The sequence below is a fragment of the Lepisma saccharinum genome, chromosome 1 (assembly GCF_977018435.1).
Source record: "Lepisma saccharinum chromosome 1, izLepSacc3.1, whole genome shotgun sequence".
NCBI lineage: Eukaryota > Metazoa > Arthropoda > Insecta > Zygentoma > Lepismatidae > Lepisma > Lepisma saccharinum.
The window spans coordinates 75342514-75362328 of record NC_139229.1 but is presented as its reverse complement, the minus strand read 5'-3'; the positions used below and the strand labels follow the sequence as shown (position 1 = coordinate 75362328).

General features: G+C 35.9%; 1 pseudogene; it reads left to right on the top strand.

Moving 5' to 3' along the window:
- Positions 1 to 19133, top strand: LOC145983901 (NADH-ubiquinone oxidoreductase chain 4 pseudogene; annotated as a pseudogene).
- The last annotated feature ends 682 nt before the right edge of the window (positions 19134 to 19815 follow it).

Below are 19815 nucleotides of genomic sequence, written 5' to 3'. Positions count from 1 at the left end.
ATGGGAAGGTAGGTTCCTGATGTTACGTGAGAAGCCCGTTGGTTGATTATATCCTTTGCGCAAGTCGTGTTTTGTTTGGTGATCGGAAAGGAGGGGGGGGGGGGCAGGAATTAGCTAATGACCAAAAAACTATCTCTTTCTTCTCATTGTTGCTAAATCATGTGATTGGCTACTTCCCCGGTTGTTGCGTGTGTCAACATCTTGTTCGTCTTTGGTACACCTTAACCTTAGCTTATTCGAGAGTAGAATCAGTGATCTCGCTAGCTCTTTCTCACCTCCGCGATGGCTTAGTGGTAATGTCATCGCCTTGTAATCAAAGGGTCTCGAGTTCGATACACAATGGAGAAATGCCGCATAATTGTTGCTTCAATGTTAACGATTACATGAAACCACATCACCGCCAGAATTCGAACACAGGACTACTGTCGTAAATCTGCGCTGTGCTAACCACTCCACCACGGAGATCGGCCCGGGGATAGACTACCAACTACATCATGCATGTGATGAGCTCCGTGGCGGAGTAATTAACACAGAACGCTACGACGCCAAAGGTCCCGGGTTCGAATCCCGGGCCGGGCATGGGTGTTCTTTGTGAGTGTACTCATCCTCATCTTCGCGATTAGCAAAAAGTGTCAGAAAAGCGAATTAAAATTAATCAAGTCAGTCAAACAGCATCATGCATGTTTCATATTCATTCAACCACATAGCTGCAATTTACCATCAGAGGTAGGAAAGCAGCGTTACCAAATATAAACATTTGTTTTTAAAGAAAGCAATTACAAAAATGATAATTATTATTGAGTGGGCTATAAGCTAGAATACCAGGAGAGGAACTATATGATCTCGTACCGTGCTATGTTAATCAGTAGAACAATATAGCGAAAAAAATCAATAGGCTTCTTATTAATGGCCCATCTCACCATTCAAATATAATAGCTACTTAACGTATTTTCGATGTATTTTCGTGTATTTGCATTTGAGTTAGATAACATTAACATTAATATAAATAACTAACTATATAAATAATAATTAACATAAATAACATTAGCTGAATTACAAGTTTAAACCTTTTTAATAAACACTATTTTCATTTAACACAATAACACATTAGATTATAAACTTTATATAGCCAACACTTTTAGCGTGTAACATCAACAAGAGTTAATCTTACGAAGTATGTTGCAACGAGCAGGTAAGTCCATAACCATACCCCAAATTTGCTAAACTAAACGCCCCTCTTCCCCTAGGGCAACCATAATATTTTGACCCAAAAAACGGGACATCCCAAGGAGCTCAGTTTACAATCGCCTTCCTGAAAAATCGGTTAGGTCTAGTTATAAAATTATCGTTATTATTAACGTACTGTTGCTATTTATTAAAGGATGGATTACATAAATGATACATCATAAACAATGAATGAATTGTCCCGTTGTCTTAAAATCTCCGTATAATTTAAACAGCGTTTCTCGTCCTTTCTGATCACTTGGGAGCGGAAGATGATGACGTAAAAATATAGGTATATGACCTATAGAATGTCCTAAAAAATGGGGAAAAATGACGTAGAAAATGCAAAAAATGACTATTACATTTGTTAGTTCCAGATCAAAAATTGAAATGAAAAGGAAATTAAACAAAATGCAATCTTGCTTTAAAAAAAAGGCACCAAATGATACCACATGCACATTCAATTAAATTATGCAACCAGGATTTCCAATGGAAACAGGGTCTGGTTAGGGTATTTCCAGCCTCTCCTTATCTGATCTTAAATCTGAGTTTGCCCCAGACGGGCAACTGGTGGTTTCCCCCGACACAAGAAAGATGACATTTCATCAACTTCCGCTCCCTGCTGATCACCCTTTGATGTTAGTCCTATGCTGAAGTTGAGTAATGCCAGAAGTATTTAGAAGAAGACCCAATCTTCTTGAGAGAAGGTTTATTCTTTATCAATCGTTTATAAACTCCCCGAAAGCCTCCCCGGTGGCGCAATGGTATCGTCGTCGCCTTGTCCCGGGTTCGATTCCCAGAGGAGACACATAGTGGTTTGTATCCCACTTTAAACTGAAGGTCCAGTCCCGATTAGCCTTGCTGTGCTTAAAACACCAACTCAGCATAAATCTCACCGAAAACCTTTCCCTCCATATCAGAGACACAACCCTAGATTTTTCATTTGGGTTTGTGTCAAGACGCAGGAAATTTAAATTATTTTTGCAATTCCGTAAAGAAACTTTATGCTTATTCACTACTCTACAAATAACGGAGGACATACAAATTAATGCATCTTTCTTAGCATAAAATATGTCGGAAATTTAGACTTTGTTTTCAAGATGACTTTTATAAAACTGGACAAATAGTGGCTTTTTAATAATATGGACGGGATGACCGGGACGTGTGGTCGCTCTATTCGGATCACACATTAAACTGTAGGTCCAGTCCCGATTAGCGTTTCTGTGGATAGCTCCCACACAATGTCTCTATCAATCAGGTGATCTTCGGGACATCGACCTTCCGCGGAGCGTGGCTGCTTGAGGGTTAGCAGGTTTTCGTTTCGAAACTGTCCATCCGACTGTCGATTGCCACACAACAAAAGCATGGTAATAAAGAACAACGTTCTACCCTTCCGTCAAGCACTGGTGTCACGAACTGGCAGTATCAGTAGAGCCAACTTTTCACAAGGTCTGTTGGAGCTCACTGGTAAAATCTCTTTCCATTCTCCACAGGTGGTTGGCAATTTTAGTTGGTTAGCTAAGTATCGGATTATGCATCCACTGCAAAAACGATATTAATGTAAACAACACCACGTGACTTCAGAAATATAGTCTCTTTCCTACATGTTAGTTCTGGTGTTATTTTGCCCATGAATACATTGGTTGTAGCTGCACACCTCAAGGTCACGCAACATCAATACAGTAGCTACGTTGAGTGGTATTGCTCATGCACTATAGCTACTCCTACGCGCAAGATTTCTGCACGTCTGCCATTAGGGCAACCGATAGGATTCTCAAAAGAAATAGTTCCTTTGCTATGACTGATGTTCTTTTGCCCATGAACATATTAGCCAGAGTCGAACAACTCATTCCACCGTGGAATGTCTGTAGTACCACAACTTCAATATAGCAGGCATGTTGAGTAGTAAGGCTTTATCACATGCACTACATTCTTACGGGTAAATAGCTGCCATTCGGATAACCCAAGAAAAAATTAGTTCCTTTGTTATGTGTTAGTTGCGGTGTTATTCGCTCATGAATATATTGATCGTAGTCTTGCAACAGATGGTTCTGTATATATACAGGGTAAGTCAAAATGATGAACCCGATTACAGAAATTTATTCTGTGAAATCTAATAAACATATGTTATTTTGAGACATGCTCTTCGAAAGGTTAACTTTCAAAGTTAAGTTTCCACGCAGTGTTTCCACTTTGTACCGCTAGGAGTCAGCAGCGAGCAGGAAAATGGCGTTGACTGGAGAACAGAGATCTTTCTGTGTGCTTGATTATCATGTGAACCAGTCTGTGATTAGTGTGCAACGACATTTCTCTACCAAATATCGGAGAGAACCACCTACGGGGAAGGCCATTCGTAAGTGGTATGAACATGTCAGAGATTCGAGCTGCATCTGTAAACGAAAATCGACTGGCCGTCCGTCGACTGGGGAAGAGCGCGCACACGTTTCGTGCGGAGTTCACAGAAGTCCACCTACCGGGCAGCGAGAGAACTTCAACTTCCACAGAAAACTGTCTGGCGGGTTCTGCAGAAACGTTTACAAATGAAACCCTACCGTTTGCAACTAGTTCAAGCCTTAAAAGACACTGATTATTCTTTGCGCGTGTCCTTCTGTGCTGATTTCCTCGCATTAATGGAAACGGATGGGTTCTCTGAGAGGTTAATTTACAGTGATGAAGCAACTTTTCACCTTTCAGGGAAAGTGAATAGACACAACGTAAGGATTTGGGGAACTGCTAACCCCCATGAATTTGTGGAACGCGAACGCGATTCTCCCAAAGTGAATGCCTTTTGTGCCATTTCCCATGAAAAGATTTATGGGCCCTTTTTCTTCCATGAACGTACTGTGACAGGACTTGTTTTCCTTGATATGCTGCAACTATGGCTCCTTCCACAGCTTGCAGAGGATAGCGCAGATTTCATTCTCCAATTGGATGGTGCCGCTGCGCATTACCATGGCAGCGTTCGGGACCTTCTCAATGGGGCATTGGAACAACGTTGGATAGGCCGTGCATCTACGGAGGATCGACCTCTCTTTCATTGGCCACCTCGTTCCCCCGACTTGACCCATGTGATTTCTTCGTGTGGGGTTTTGTCAAGATCATGATTACCTACCACCACTTCCAACAACATTGGATGACCTGCGTGCCCGCATCACAGCAGCCATTGCTGATATTGACCGCAACATGCTACACAAGGTTTGGCAGGAGATAGACTATCGGATTGATGTGTGTCGTGTTACACGAGGTGCTAACATACAACACTTGTGATTTGTTTGAAAAAAACTTTGACAGTTTACCTTTCTTAGCACATCTCTCACAATAACATTTGTTTATTATATTTCACAGAATAAATGTCTGAAATCGGGTCCATCATTTTGACTTACCCTGTATAGAAGGTACGTTGAGTGGTATGGCTTTTGTCACATGAACTATATTCCTACGCGCAAGATACCTGCACAGTTGCCATGGGAACACCAATAGAATTTCTCGCAAGCCACTTGCATTTGCTATCATCGACTTTGTTCTCACAGTGGACAGATAATAAAATAGCTCTCGGTTCTGACATTAGGGGTTGTACAGAGGCTGAGAATACATTTTGAAAATCGAGGTAAGCACGAGGCCAGACGCTTGTAGAATAGAAATAAGGCGAGTCCTCCGGGGGGGACATCAAACTTCACGGAATGGGGATGCCATAGGCATACAATTATGATAGCAATACTAATATTTTAAAATTGCCCCTTACTCCTGATATGTAATTAAATTATATTTCGTGTCATTCTAAAGAATGAGGGGATCTGTTATATCTTAACAGATTGATCTTAGGGATTGATACGATTTAGTGTAATTAGGTTTAAATAACTATCATTTTAAGAATGAGATTATGAGAATCAATGAAATATTGATTGATTTGCTTATTTTACTTCGCCTGTGTGCCACTTTTAGCTAATTTGCGAAGATGGGGATGAGTCATGATATGATGAAATTGATGAATGGACACTCACAAACATCCATGTCCAGGCCGCGATTCTAACCCGGGACCATTGGCGTCGTAGCGCGATGTGCTACCACTCCGCCACAGGAGCCGGCTGACATCATCTATGAAACTTTCTCTGGGTTCCTCCTCCCCCTCACACAAGCTTGAAGCGTATCCTGATCCATCCTATTTCTTAATTTAGCAGTTAAGGAAACTGACGATAATTTAAATGAGTTCATTATTTGGACAAGAAAACGTACTTTCTGCGTTAAATTAAAGTGAATGATACAAAGCCAAAGTTGTTGCCAAATTTCTTACCTGTTGTCCGAATTAGTCACACTTAACACCATCTTGCAGTTGTTCAGTGTTAAGTGGGACAGTCCCGCCTCAACTTGAGTGCCACTTTATACGTAAACGAAGTACACTGGACAACCCACTGTTTATTATATGGTGTATATAGGTTAATGGTGCAGTCGATACGGCGAGGTCTCGATCAGCTGTTGGAACTTGCGAAATGTTGCAGCATGTTTTGCATTACCATAACGATAGCAAAAAGGCAAAATGTGTTAATTATTCCATGGACGGTAATAAATGAAGCAACGTCTATAAACATATGTTTAAGATACTAATATTGTGTGGGCATTTATGTGCGTATACTGAAAATGTTATATCTTAGCAGTTGCAATCATGGGTTACGGGTCGGTGGACCCCCCCTGGAAATTGACATCGTTCATTTAAAGATACAAGAAAGCTGAACGTTTGTTACTCTTATTGTTACGAACAGAACTGAAGTTCATTTAGTTAGTATTCGAACAGAATAATCAAAGTAGAAATGCATTGGGTGGAAAACATTGAGTGAAAAATACAGGAACAAGGTTATATTCTACCATTTCATCCAAAGAACAAATGGTTTCACAGTTTTCAAAATTCCAATAAATACAGTTGTTGGTGAGAGGTCACACAACGAACTTTATGGAAAACAATTTCCTCTAACATTTAAAGTCTTTTCTTGAACGAGACTTGCAAAAGTTCAAAATGCATTTCAGATACTAACTTCATAAATTGCAAAAGAAATAATGGAAAAGAGTTGTGCTAGTATTCACTCGTATGGTGGATCGAGTCTGCATTTATATAATAATAATAATTATTATTGTTATTATTTCGAATACAATTTATTTTTGTTAGTTCATAATATTTATTATTGTATAATAATAGTTATAACCGTGGAAATAATACTTATTATTTGTCTAATATTCATCTTTAATCATTTGCCCGACTCCCCCTGTAAAAATTTCTGGCGACGACCATGGTTTAATGTAATTTCGTAACTATGGGATTTGGGTTCGTAAAAACGACTGTTCTATGTTGCAGCAATGTGTTTGAAGCTTGCAAAATTAAATTGCATTACAATGGCATTCCAAGTAAAGGTAGAAATGAATGTGTGCTAGCTGAAACAAATTTCCCCAACAAAACACCACAATATACGACTTCAGTGGCGGAGTGGTTAGAACATGGCGCTACGACGCCATGAGTCTCGGGTTCGAATCCCGGCCTGTTCATGAGTGTTCTTTGTGAGTGTCACTTCTTTAAGTTCATCAGAACATCACTCATCCTTATCTTCGCGATTAGACAAAGTGGCAGTAAACAAAACACCACAATGCACGAAATGTAGACCATCCACAGCTTGCTTTCCCGAAATTAAACTGCCATATTCTGCCACTTTTGGCTAATCGCAAAAATGAGGATGAATGATGATATGATTAAATTGGTGAAGGAACACTCACAAAGAACACTCATGCTCAGGCCGGGGTTCGAACCCGGGGCTCTTGATGTCGTGGCACGCTGTGCTATAAACTCTGCCGCGAAGGTCAGAATAATGATGAACATGATGCGAAACCTTGGAAGATTCGAACCCAAGACCTCTGGTTTTGCAACACGTTCTAATTACCACTGGGTAGTGAAGATCTGAACATTAAATTCAACACATTTTCGTTGCAACATTCGATTTTATGTAATTTATGTTTAGTGAAACAATTAAACTTTTTATTATTGCGCAATAAATAATCGACTGGATCACGTAATTATAATGCAAATATCAAAACAAAATTTTACCTGAAGATGTGCCCGAAATTATTTACACTAATACTATTTATAGTAACGATTATAATCACACATCCAACCTCTTACCTGTGAGAGAATGTCGAAATTATGGTCATGGTACAGCCACAGACACTTCTGGGTTATAACAACCTCATTGACCTTCAATTGCATCATTACAACCCGGAAGTGTCTGTGACTCTACAGTGAGGTGTATTTTCAACAATCCTCTGATTATAGTCTAACATTGCAATTTCTTTCATGTGAAACAAATTGTAAATCATATTTTAAGGATGTTAAATGCCCGTGGCGGAGCATAAATTACAAAATGGAAACGCAATTCTCTTTTAAGAACTTAATACTGTTCCGACCAGGAAAATTCTATGAACCTATGTTGGGGGGTGGAGATGCCGATCTTCGGTTGAGATGAGTGTTGTTAATTTCTTTTTTGCCGTTAGCAGAAATTCACATCCAAGGTCAACTACTTTCCAGAGTATGGTGTTTGATCCTTAGGAGGAAAGGTTTAGAGGAAATTCGGTTATCGAGCCTTTGTTTAGGGCGTGTAGCTTTACACCAGCCTTGAGCGACACATGAGCACTTGTGAATGCCACCGACCGCTCCATGCGGTGCGAGATTCCCGCATGAGTTTTGAGGGAACGTACCCCTCATTTTCACAGAACCACCTCCTGTTCTTTCTACGATGATTACAGTGCTACCACAGATAAAGATCTGTGGTGCTACACTGCACTGTTGCTCATGAATCAGACGACCAGAGGGTTTCCAGTGCACGAACGTGACCGACGAAGCCTCCTTTCCGCCCTTCTAACAAGGTTACAGTATCGCTGCTCGCTGTGCAGTCCACACGCTCGTACGAGAACGCGCATCCAGATATAAGGCGGTTTGACCAGACCCGCTGTATGTACAGTCACGGACACTTCTGGGTTGTAACGACCCTATTGAAGAAGCACTGAAGCAAGTCATCCATGTCTGACCACCAAGCGCCTTGTGACTAGACAACCCAACCAGCATTGCAATTCTGCGGCTTGTATACCAGTCACAGCTATACATCTCTGTAAATTGAGTAGTGATGCCAAAGAGAAATACGAGATGAAGATTGTCGATCGTAATGTCTCGTGTTCTCGACATGGAATAATACTCGGTCCACGTTACGTTCCATTATTTAATGTTGTTTGGGAACAAACCTGACGGACTGGGTTTATATTTTCACTCCTTGCATTACAGTAAATTCCATATTTTACAATTATATTAATGCTTTGAAAGAAAATAATGCCCACAAAAACATCGAACACAGGTTCACACCATTCTTCTCACACACATGCACGTGAAAACAAACACACAAAGCTAAGTTTTAACTTCCAAGTGAATGTCCAAATAACAGTAAATGGAGAAGCACGATGTGCGAAACATGGGATTTTTCACAGAAAGAATGCGTCTATTTGTGACATACGTGGTTTCTATTAATAGAAAATGAAACTATTATGAGAGAAATTAACATGCATTTTCAGGTGCTGAGGAAGGAAACAGACTGACTGGAAAAAAGAAAACATGGTGCTATTGATAGAGTGTTGGTTAGCGTACAGAAAATTTACGACGATGGGTTCATGAGAAGATGGAGAACAACGCAGCAGAAGGAATCTTTGTCTCCATAATATGCCTATTATAACACCATTAAGCCTTGTTTCCATGATAATGAAAAACTAAGTATGCTGACCAAGGCAGTAATTTATTTTATTAAAAACATAAACTAAACGTAACGTTTCAACCTTCTCGCAAGGTCTTCATCAGACTCTGTACTTTTTTGTACTTGATACAGAGTCTGATGAAGACCTTGCTAGAAGGTTGAAACGTTACGTTTAGTTTATGTTTTTAATAAATTAAATTACTGCCTTGGTCAGCATACTTAGTTTTCCATAATATGCCTGTTGACATGAAACCGCTTATGTTGTTTTCCTCGCTGTACGTTTATGTGTCGTTCTTTGTAGTTAATGTGAGGTTACTGGGTACAACTTTTCATCTTTCTTTCATGTTCTCTGGGCCGTTTCATTATATAAGAGAAACGGATGTTCCATCACGACATGGGAATTTACCACGAAACAAGTGTGTCTGTGCTTTTGCTCTTTATTTAGTCTCAGGGCGTGTCAAACTGAGATAAAGGGGGAGGAGGTGGACTGTAGCCCAAGGGAAACAATCTTATTCCACCCTACTCCAATTATCCCTCACGAGAAATTTTCAGAATCAGTTAAAGTAGTAAAAGTAACTGAGAAAGTTGAAGGAACGGAATGCAAAGCAGAAAGAGAATCAGAGGGATAAAATAAAACGAAAGACAGAAGATAGAAAGCGAGACAGAAAATGACACAGTGGATAGTAAGAAAAACTGGGGAAGAGAGAGAATTTGTAGACAAAGAAATAGAAAGAATGAGATATAGAAACATAACAAGATGAGAGAGAAAGGCATTGAAAGATAGAATAAGATGGAGAAACAGGCCAAAAAGAGAGATACATAGAATCAGATGAAGATGAAATAGATAGAATGGGGTAGAGAAACAGCGATAGAGAGAGATAGAATGAGATATAAAAACAAAGCAAAATTAGATCGAGAAAGAGAGAAATGTAAAGAATAAGATAGAGAAACAGAGTAAGAAGAGGGAGGGAAAATAAGTATAGAATGAGTACTTTGTTGCCAGAGGCGCGGGGGGAAGAAATATTGGAATTTATAAGTTTCTCCCGCCACCTCACCCCCACAAATACACCGAATGCGCATAAATTTTATATCGTTCGATTTTATGGTTCATTCCGCTTAGAATGCTATATAAATTATCCATCTACTGCAATTAGTCACCAAGTTATAGTCGTTTGATGGTAACCCTGTAATTTCCTCAAAATTGGCCCGGTCACCGGGAGCTTACCAGCGAAAATGGGCTTGGTAAGCAAAATGTTTAGTGTTATTTTCATAATTGCGGTCCAAAATTTTCCCGATATTTCGCCAAATTTCACCTTTTTTTATAAATTTTTCTGAGCAACACTTAGGCATTGATCTTCAGGAAAACCGTAAAAGATTAGTTGATTGATTAATTCTTATTCTCTTTTCTGCCACCTTTGGGTAATCGCGAAGATTGGGATGGCTATAAGATGAGATGGATGATAGCACAATCACAATCATACAGGGACGACACAATAGAGGATTATACTGACTGTGAGTCCAGACGCCAGAGACTCGCTAGTCGTCATGTACTACGTGGAAGGGAGGTTGATGCATGCTTGTCTTTGGAAAATGTCACCACCTTACGCCCCTCGAAATGAGGTTAAAATAACACATTCGGCTGCTCCTGGAGGTTCACACCACACTTTGGCCAGTGTTTAACTTCAATGGTGTTAGCATACCACGCTTCAGTAGAGTTGAGTATTAAGATCACTTTGTAATAATCGGGACTGGACCTACATTGGCGTCTGAACCACTATGTGCCTCAATAAGGTATAGAACCTTAGGATGACACAGATAACCGTCTGATGAACATCTAATACTGACAACCATAAAGCAATCGAAAGAATTTTAACTGGTAAATGGCTTTGAGAGAAAAGAACGTTGGGGTTCTTTACGGTCTTCACATTCCGCATGGTGGACCATACTTGAACTCTTTACATCCCGACAAGCACCATTAAATCAAGAATCCAATTCAAAATTACACTGTTGGCCAATTTTTCCAAATTACATAAATTAAATTCTGTACAAAACGTTTTCTGTTCTTTTCTCAGAATTTTGGAAATGGAACTAAAACATGACATTGACGACTCGTTCGTGATGCACAAGGTGCCTGAATCAGAGCCAAACGACCTTCAGGAGGTTTGTTACTCGAGACTAGAGCGCTTGCTCATCTGCGCGTCTGGTAAAGTTTTCAATTTGGCCGAGTCCAAGAAATCGTGGAAGGACTTCTTGTCTCAGCTCCCGGTCACATGTCGCGAACGGCTTAGGTTATTAAATCATGGCTCAAATGAAGATTCTGCTTTGTGCTTGTTCTCAACACAGGTGTTGTTTACTGAAGGAGTGAGGAAACTGGAAGTAAGGTGCGATTTGAAGACCTGCTGCGACTTGTCTCTGCTGAGGGAAGAAGCCTACGTACTTTGATTTTGCCTGAATACCGGTACGCACGCAGGAAATTTCAGCCAAATGATAACCAACATGATCATCTGAGACGAACGTTTGTTGCTGCCCAAAATTTAGTTATATTATCTTCATCGGCTTTCTGCGATGAGACCGTGCTGCAACTCATCGGCGAGCATTGCTTCTCTCTTAAGGATCTCAGCGTAGTCTCTTCTCCATTTACAGAGAAAGAGATTCAACTCCTGACTCAAAACGTAGTGCGGTTACCGCCTGGTGCTAGACGTGAGGACCAAACGTGGGAGAGCACTTTGTGGAGAATCCCAGGCATCTTCTTGCCGTTGGAGGAACTGATCCCACGTGGAGAAGCGGTGGAAAACTTTGAAAGAAAAAGAAGCCCAATATGTAACTCACTAAGATCGTTAACTTCTTATGGGGTTCGGAAGGTTGATGAAAATTCAGTAGCACGATTTTATATTCCGCCCAAAACAGCTATGGCATTACTAGAACTGATCCCGAACTTAGAAGTGCTGCAATTCACAGAATTTAAGAAGTTGTGCAACGACGATGACCTGACAGCCGGCATCAATTCTGAGATCGGATTTTAGCTTCCATCATTCAATCTGTTGTTGTGCCTTTAGAGCAAGAAGAGTTGCTAAGGATGGTAAACCGTCTTTTCCCAAAACTTCGTAGGTTACGTTGCAACGACAGGGGCAGGAACTCGTTGCCCCTTATCCTGTCAAATCCACTGAAACATCTTGAGGCACCTGTAATTTTCTCTTATAGTGCTGCGTTCACAGATAATATACATATCCGTGAATTGTCGCCAGAAATAAGGGAGAGATTGAGAGAGATCCTCTGATGAAACTACGTCGTTCGACCTATCTCGTATTCTCACCTGCCCCTATTGGCAATCCTTTCCCTGACATATACATATTTCGTTTGGGGACGAGCTATAACGAGTGGATCTTCAATGCAACACCTACTTCAGGTGTACCTCGATGGCCGCGTGACAGGGGAAGCGGTAACCAGGATTTTCGAAAATGCTCCGAACTTGAAAATAATTAGAATTGAACGATTTAGTGGAGAGAAGCGGTGATTTCTGGCAAAGAATATACGGAGCCATAGAAAATCCTGCACTGGAAATCTTTGAATTGTTTACGGGCTTACTCATCGACATTGAGGAAGAACTGAAACTATTCTTGGGACATTTCAAGAGAGTAAAATACGTGGGTGCAGTTTATGTCTCTTATGATGATGATTAAGATGATGATGGCAGGAACCTGTCACGTGCATGTAGAGTGAAAAAGCAACCTTTTACCATTTTTATTAGAACTTTATTACCGGGAATATTATGGAACGTTTCAATTCAGAAAAGAAAATTGGTTGTATGTATACAATGACTTGTATTTTTGAATCCCTCTTCATTTTAGCGCGTGAACAAACCCCTTCCCTGTGAAATTTTCTGACAAAATGGTTTCCTGTTCTGTGTATTTTTTTTTTTAGTTTGCGTAGTAATATTTTTAAGTAGCTACTGCTTCAGCACAATTCATCCGAGTATCATGGTTCATACGTCTTTCTCTTCAGAATAGAACAGGCTTTCAAATGGTATCACGCACATGTGTACATCAAGTATGAGGAAAGGGAAATCGGGGATAATTCGGGAAATTTCCCTCCGAAAAATCCCTTTTGGTAACTTTGGGACCCTCTGGTCCGGCCCTGGATATAGGTACCCGATTGTAATCTACCTTGAACCGCCAAGTTTCATTGCAATATCCTGAATAGGTATGAGGGATGAGGGAAAAAATATTTCGCAATCCTGTTTGACAATACTAATAGATACTATTGGAAACTCAGAAACTCAAAAACAAAAAATAAATCACCAACAGTTCAAATAACGCAACACCAAAAGAATGTACATAAAGCAACTGACTAAACGCGGCACACATAATGACTAACCCCCTAAAGCCAACAACAAAAAAAAATAATTTAAAGAAACCGGAAGAAAACTCCTTCAAGCTAAATACATAAGCCTATCATAACGAAATCGTGGTAGTGTACCTCGAACTCAAATATAAATAAATCCTAAAAAAATAATCCTCAAGTAAAAGAAATAAGAAAAATGGTATCCACCCAACAACAAAATTCTAAATAAAACACTTATAAATAAAATACTACCATATTCAGATATAAAAATTAAAGCAAACCCACCAGCACTATACTCAACATTAAACCCAGAAACAAGTTCAGACTCTCCTTCAGCAAAATCAAACGGAGTTCGATTAGTTTAAGCTAAACAAGAACTCAATCAGGCTAAGGCCAGCGGCAAGGCAATAAAAATAAATCATAAATAATCCTGAAAAATACTAAATAAAAGTAAATTATAACCACCAATTAAAAAAATAAAAGATAATAAAATTAACACCAATCTAACCTCATAGCAAATAGTTTGAGCAACTGCTCGAAGACCTCCAAGCAATGCATAATTAGAATTAGATGATCACCCGGCAGATATTACTCTATATACCCCCATTCTCATACAACATAAAAAGAAAAATACCCCCAAATAAAAATTAAATAACAAAGTATGATATGGAAAAACAACCCAAATAAACAAGGACAAAAATAAACTAAAATCTGGAGATATATAGTATGGATAATAATTTCTCAAAGTAGGTAGTGTCTGCTCCCTAGTAAATAATTTAACTGCATCAGCAAAAGGCTGAAAAATACCACAAATCCCAACCCGATTAGGACCCCTACGAATCTGAATATACCCTAAAACCCTACGCTCAAATAAAGTAAAAAAAGCAACTCTAATTAAAACACATACAAGTAAAATAATAAAAGAAATAATTCCAATAAATAAGTCTAATATCATTTAATACAAAAAGAAATTTATCTTTATTTTTGAATTCTAAATTCAATGCACTTCTACTTACCATAATAGTAATTATTATTAATCAATATTATTATATATAATATAAGTATTTGGTCCTTTCGTACTGAAACACTTTAAATATTAAGAGATAGAAACCAACCTGGCTCACGCCGGTTTGAACTCAGATCATGTAAGAAATTAAAGGTCGAACAGACCATCAAATTTGAAATGCTACATCCAAATGATATCTTAATCCAACATCGAGGTCGCAACCCCTCCTGTCGATATGATCTCTCAAGAAAGATTACGCTGTTATCCCTAAGGTAACTTATTCTTTAAATCACTAAAAATGGATCCAAATAACAAAAATTATTGAATATTAAATAAAAAAGAGTTAATTATTATCTTCCCATCACCCCAACAAAATATCATTTAATAACATATATAATTATATTACTAATCAAAATATTATTAAAATAATATAAAGATCTATATGGTCTTATCGTCCCCTTAAAAAAATAAAGCCTTTTCACTTTAAAGTAAAATTATATACTAATTAATTAAAGACAGTCTATTCCTCGTCCAACCATTCATTCTAGCCCCCAATTAAAAGACTAATGATTATGCTACCTTCGCACGGTCAAAATACCGCGGCCATTAAACAATCGTCATTGGGCAGGTTATACTTCATATAAAATCATGAAAAGATGTTTTTGATAAACAGGCGAGAATAAATTTTGCCTAATTCCTCTAATTAATTAAATAAATATACTAATAGAATCATAATTTCTAAATAAAAATAATTAAAACATATAATTAGGTAAACAAGTAAAACCAAACTAATTTTTTAATAAAATTCCACATAAATTATAACAAAATTACAAAAACTAGCAATCTCCAAACCAACAAATATAATAAGTTTATTATAAAGTTATAACCAACATATTGACCAGAAGCACATCCCCCTGGTCATAACTAAACATTAATATTATAATATATATATTAATATAAAAATATTAAAATGTAAAACTATATTAAATATAATTCCCCAATAACTAGATATAAGACAAGTCGAATAACATTTTATTACAAATAGCAATTTTAACAGAAAAATATAACACTTTTACCTTAAAATTAACCTACTAGCTCCTCACCTTTCGAGAAAACAGAATATTCAATTAAAATTTAATCCTCCCTGATACAAAAGGTACGATTATTAACATCTCCTATAATAAAAATTAATATTTCATATATTTAATAAATCCCAACACTGTACTAATAACCTATAACAAACTAATTTATATATACTAAATATATACAACCAACCCCAATAAAATTACTTTTCATATATAATCAATTTATAAACAAAATTTAAATAGTAATAAAATTTCTATCAAAATATGTCGAATTGCACGACTAATTACTCAATGTAAATGAATATTCTAACAGAAATATTTTGATACTAGTCAAACCAGGCACACCTTCCGGTACACCTACTATGTTACGACTTATCTCACCTATATAAATGAGAGCGACGGGCGATGTGTGCATACCCTAGAGCTAATAAAACAAAATGCTATTCTAAAACAAAATTACAATTAAATCCAATTTCAAATATATTTTCAATATATTATCCAAATCAACACAATGTAACCCATTCTCCCCCTACTAATAAGCTGCACCTTGACCTGAAATATATTTCAATAGAAAAAAAGAATATATATATATTTAAATATTCAAATTACGGCGGTATACAAACTGATATTTACAATAATAGGCCAAATAAAACGTGGAATATCGATTACGGGACAGGTTCCTCTAAATAGAATAAAGCACTGCCAAATTCTTTGAGTTTCAAGATCATAACTAATACTACTCAGACCAAATTTACAATGATAATAATAGGGTATCTAATCCTAGTTTAATACATTACCTTTATAGAATTAATAAAAATAAAGAACAAATTATATTAAAAATTTCACCTAATAAATAAAATATAAACAACCAAAAATCAATTATTACCACAATTAAGCCAACAACTTTCCACTTATGTCCCCACGTCTAACCGCGGCAGCTGGCACGAATTTAGCCGGACAAAATAAATGTTAAAATTTAAAATCCTGTAATCTAATTTACATTAAAATTAAACAAACCCACACACTGCGAACTAAATTCAAATACACCATTTCAACCCATAAAAAATTTATAGAAATTTTACCTCTCTTTAACAAATACATATGTAAAATTTAACTAAGGAAATTTAAGCTAGAATAAAACTTTAACCTTAAAATATAAAGAGAGGTTCTTTATTATTATATAATATGTATTAAATTAAATTAAATTATAATTAGGAATTATCTCACGAAAATTTCCCCCCATTTAATTTTTTACTCACTTTCCCGTTCTATATAGAACACAATTTTTTTTCCCTCAAAATTGTGTTCTATATAGATATATTAACTTATTTTTTCTCTAAACTCAATAAGTTTTAAAATGACATATTAATTAAGTCAATTACTTTAAGTTAGACTACAAAAACTAAAAAAAAAATAGATAAAATTAAAAACAATTCTCAAGTATTTTATATTATTTAATAAATATGTTTTACTTATTAATCATAAAAATAAAAGTCCAATAAATAATATTATTAACCCACTATTATAATTTTTTTATAAATAAGATGTCTGAAAAAGGATTACCATGATAGGGTAAAGTATACATGAAATTTAACATGTTCTTATTATTTTAAAATTCATTTTTTATAATTGAAAGAATTAAACTTTCTCCATTGGTATCAAACCCCATTGTACATCATACACCAAAATATAATAAAAAGGTAAGCTAATTAAGCTAGAGGGCTCATACCCCACATATGAAGGTTTATAATTAATCCTTCCCTTTTTAATGCTCACAACCCCCCAAAAAATAATATTCCTATTGACCCTCACAATAGGAACCCTCCTTTCTATTTCTTCCACCTCATGATATGGAGCCTGAATAGGCTTAGAAATTAATTTAACATCTTTTATTCCATTAATTTCTACACCAAATAATCAACGAAATACAGAAGCATCACTTAAGTACTTCCTAATTCAAGCATTAGCATCATCAATAATTCGGAGCTTTTGATGATATAATTATATCTTCCTTGATGTTTTTAGAATTATTAATTCATTTATGATTTACAAGACCATTGTTTTGATTAAACTATAAAAACTTATGTTAAGAGTATTATTTATACTAATTATTTTATTTATTAGATTTTTATGTTTTATTTCTCAACGCAGGCATTTATTAGTAACTCTATTAAGACTTGAATTCATTGTATTATCCTTATATTTATATATAACTTATTATTTTATTAATAATCAGGAGGAGTCTTATTTTTGTTTATTATTTATTTCATTTTGTGTATGTGAAGGGGCCCTTGGCTTATCTGTTATAGTATCAGTTACTCGTACTCATGGTAATGATTATTTTAATTCTTTTGTATTATTGAAATGTTAAAATATATTTTTTATTTTGTATTTTTAATCCTTTTGAGATTTAATAGTTCTTTGTGAATGGTGGTCCAAATTTCTATTATTTTTGGTTGTTTTTTGTTTTTATTAATAGTGTGGGTTGGTATAGGGGTATGAGGGGCTGGTTATTTTATTGGCCTGGATGTAATATCTTATTCTTTAATTTTTCTTAGTATTTGAATTATTTTTTTAATAATAGTAGCTAGATATAGTATTATATCTATTTATTTTTATCCTTGTAGATTTATATTTTTGTTAATTATTTTATTATTACTGTTAATATTAACTTTTATAAGAATATTTTTTTTTTATTATTTATTTTTTGAAGGATCATTGGTGCCTACCTTATTTCTAATTTTGGGGTGGGGATATCAACCAGAGCGAGTACAAGCAGGGGTATATTTGCTTTTTTACACATTACTTGCTTCTTTACCCCTTTTGGTTGGTATTTTTATATTAAATTATAGGGTGGGGGTCTATATATATATATATATATTTAGATATATTAATATTAATATAAATTATTTTATTTGATATGTTAGAATAATATTTGCTTTTTTGGTAAAAATACCTATATTTTTGGTTCATTTATGACTACCTAGGGCTCATGTGGAGGCTCCAGTTAGTGGTTCTATAATTTTGGCTGGAATTTTATTAAGGCTTGGTGGATATGGTATTTTGCGAATTATTTCTTGTATTGAGAGATTAGCTGTTAAATATAATATTTTTTGATTTAGTATTAGAATTGTTGGTATTTGAATAATTAGTCTTGTTTGTATACGTCAAATTGATTTAAAGGCCTTGGTTGCATATTCATCTGTAGCACACATAGGTCTTGTTTTAATAGGAATTATAACTATAGGGGCGTGGGGAATAAATGGTGGGCTTACCCTAATAGTAGCACATGGTCTTTGTTCTTCTGGAATATTTTGTCTAGTAAATATTACTTATGAACGATTAGGTAGTCGTAGTATATTAATTAATAAGGGAATAATTAATTATATTCCTAGATTATCCTTATGATGATTTATATTAAGAATTACTAATATGGCCGCTCCACCCTCTATTAATTTGTTGGGTGAGATTAGTTTATTAAATAGAATTATTGGGTGATCATACTTTAGTTTTGTATGTGTTTCATTACTTTCTTTTTTAAGTGCTGGATACACTTTATATTTATATTCTTATACTCAGCATGGAATATATTTTTCTGGTGTATTTTCTTGTTGAAGAAGTAATATTCGTGAATATTTATTATTATTTTGTCATTTATTTCCATTAAATTTTTTAATTATTTTTTGTTCTCCAATGTTTCATTGAATTTAAATTATTTAAGTAGTTTAAGTAGAATAGTAAGTTGTGGACTTAGTGGTAACTAATAAGTTCTTAAATCAATGGTTTTTAATTTTTTTATTACAAGCATATTATCAATTATTTTATTAATTAGTTGTCAGCATAACACAAAAACAGTTTACTTTCCTCTGAACTACTACTTCTTCTTTTTCTTCTTCTTCTTTTTCTTCTTCTTCTTCTTTGTCGGCACTGAATATTGTGACTAAATAAAAGGTCGTTTACTTTCCTCTGAACTACTACTTCTTCTTTTTCTTCTTCTTCTTCTTCTTTGTCGGCACTGAATATTGTGACTAAATAAAAGGTCGTTGTTTCTTCAATAGCAAAACATATGTTTCACCAACATACAAAATACAAAAATCGTATTATTCCGTTCAACACAGGTTACTTCAGTCAGAGATGTTTGCGGGCGTAATATTACGCCCAACACAGAATAAGCTATAGTGACCAAGGGCGTAATATTAGGGAAGGGTTAAGATGTAAAGTTAAAACAAATGTTATTTTAATAATAAGAATCTGACAATCTTGTAAAATCTCCGATAAGTAAAGTATTTTCCATCTTAAAATGAAATTGGCAACTTATTCCCAGCAATAAATGGCTCCAGAACGATACTGTAGTTTACTGTGTAAAAAATACGTATGTCTCTGTTTC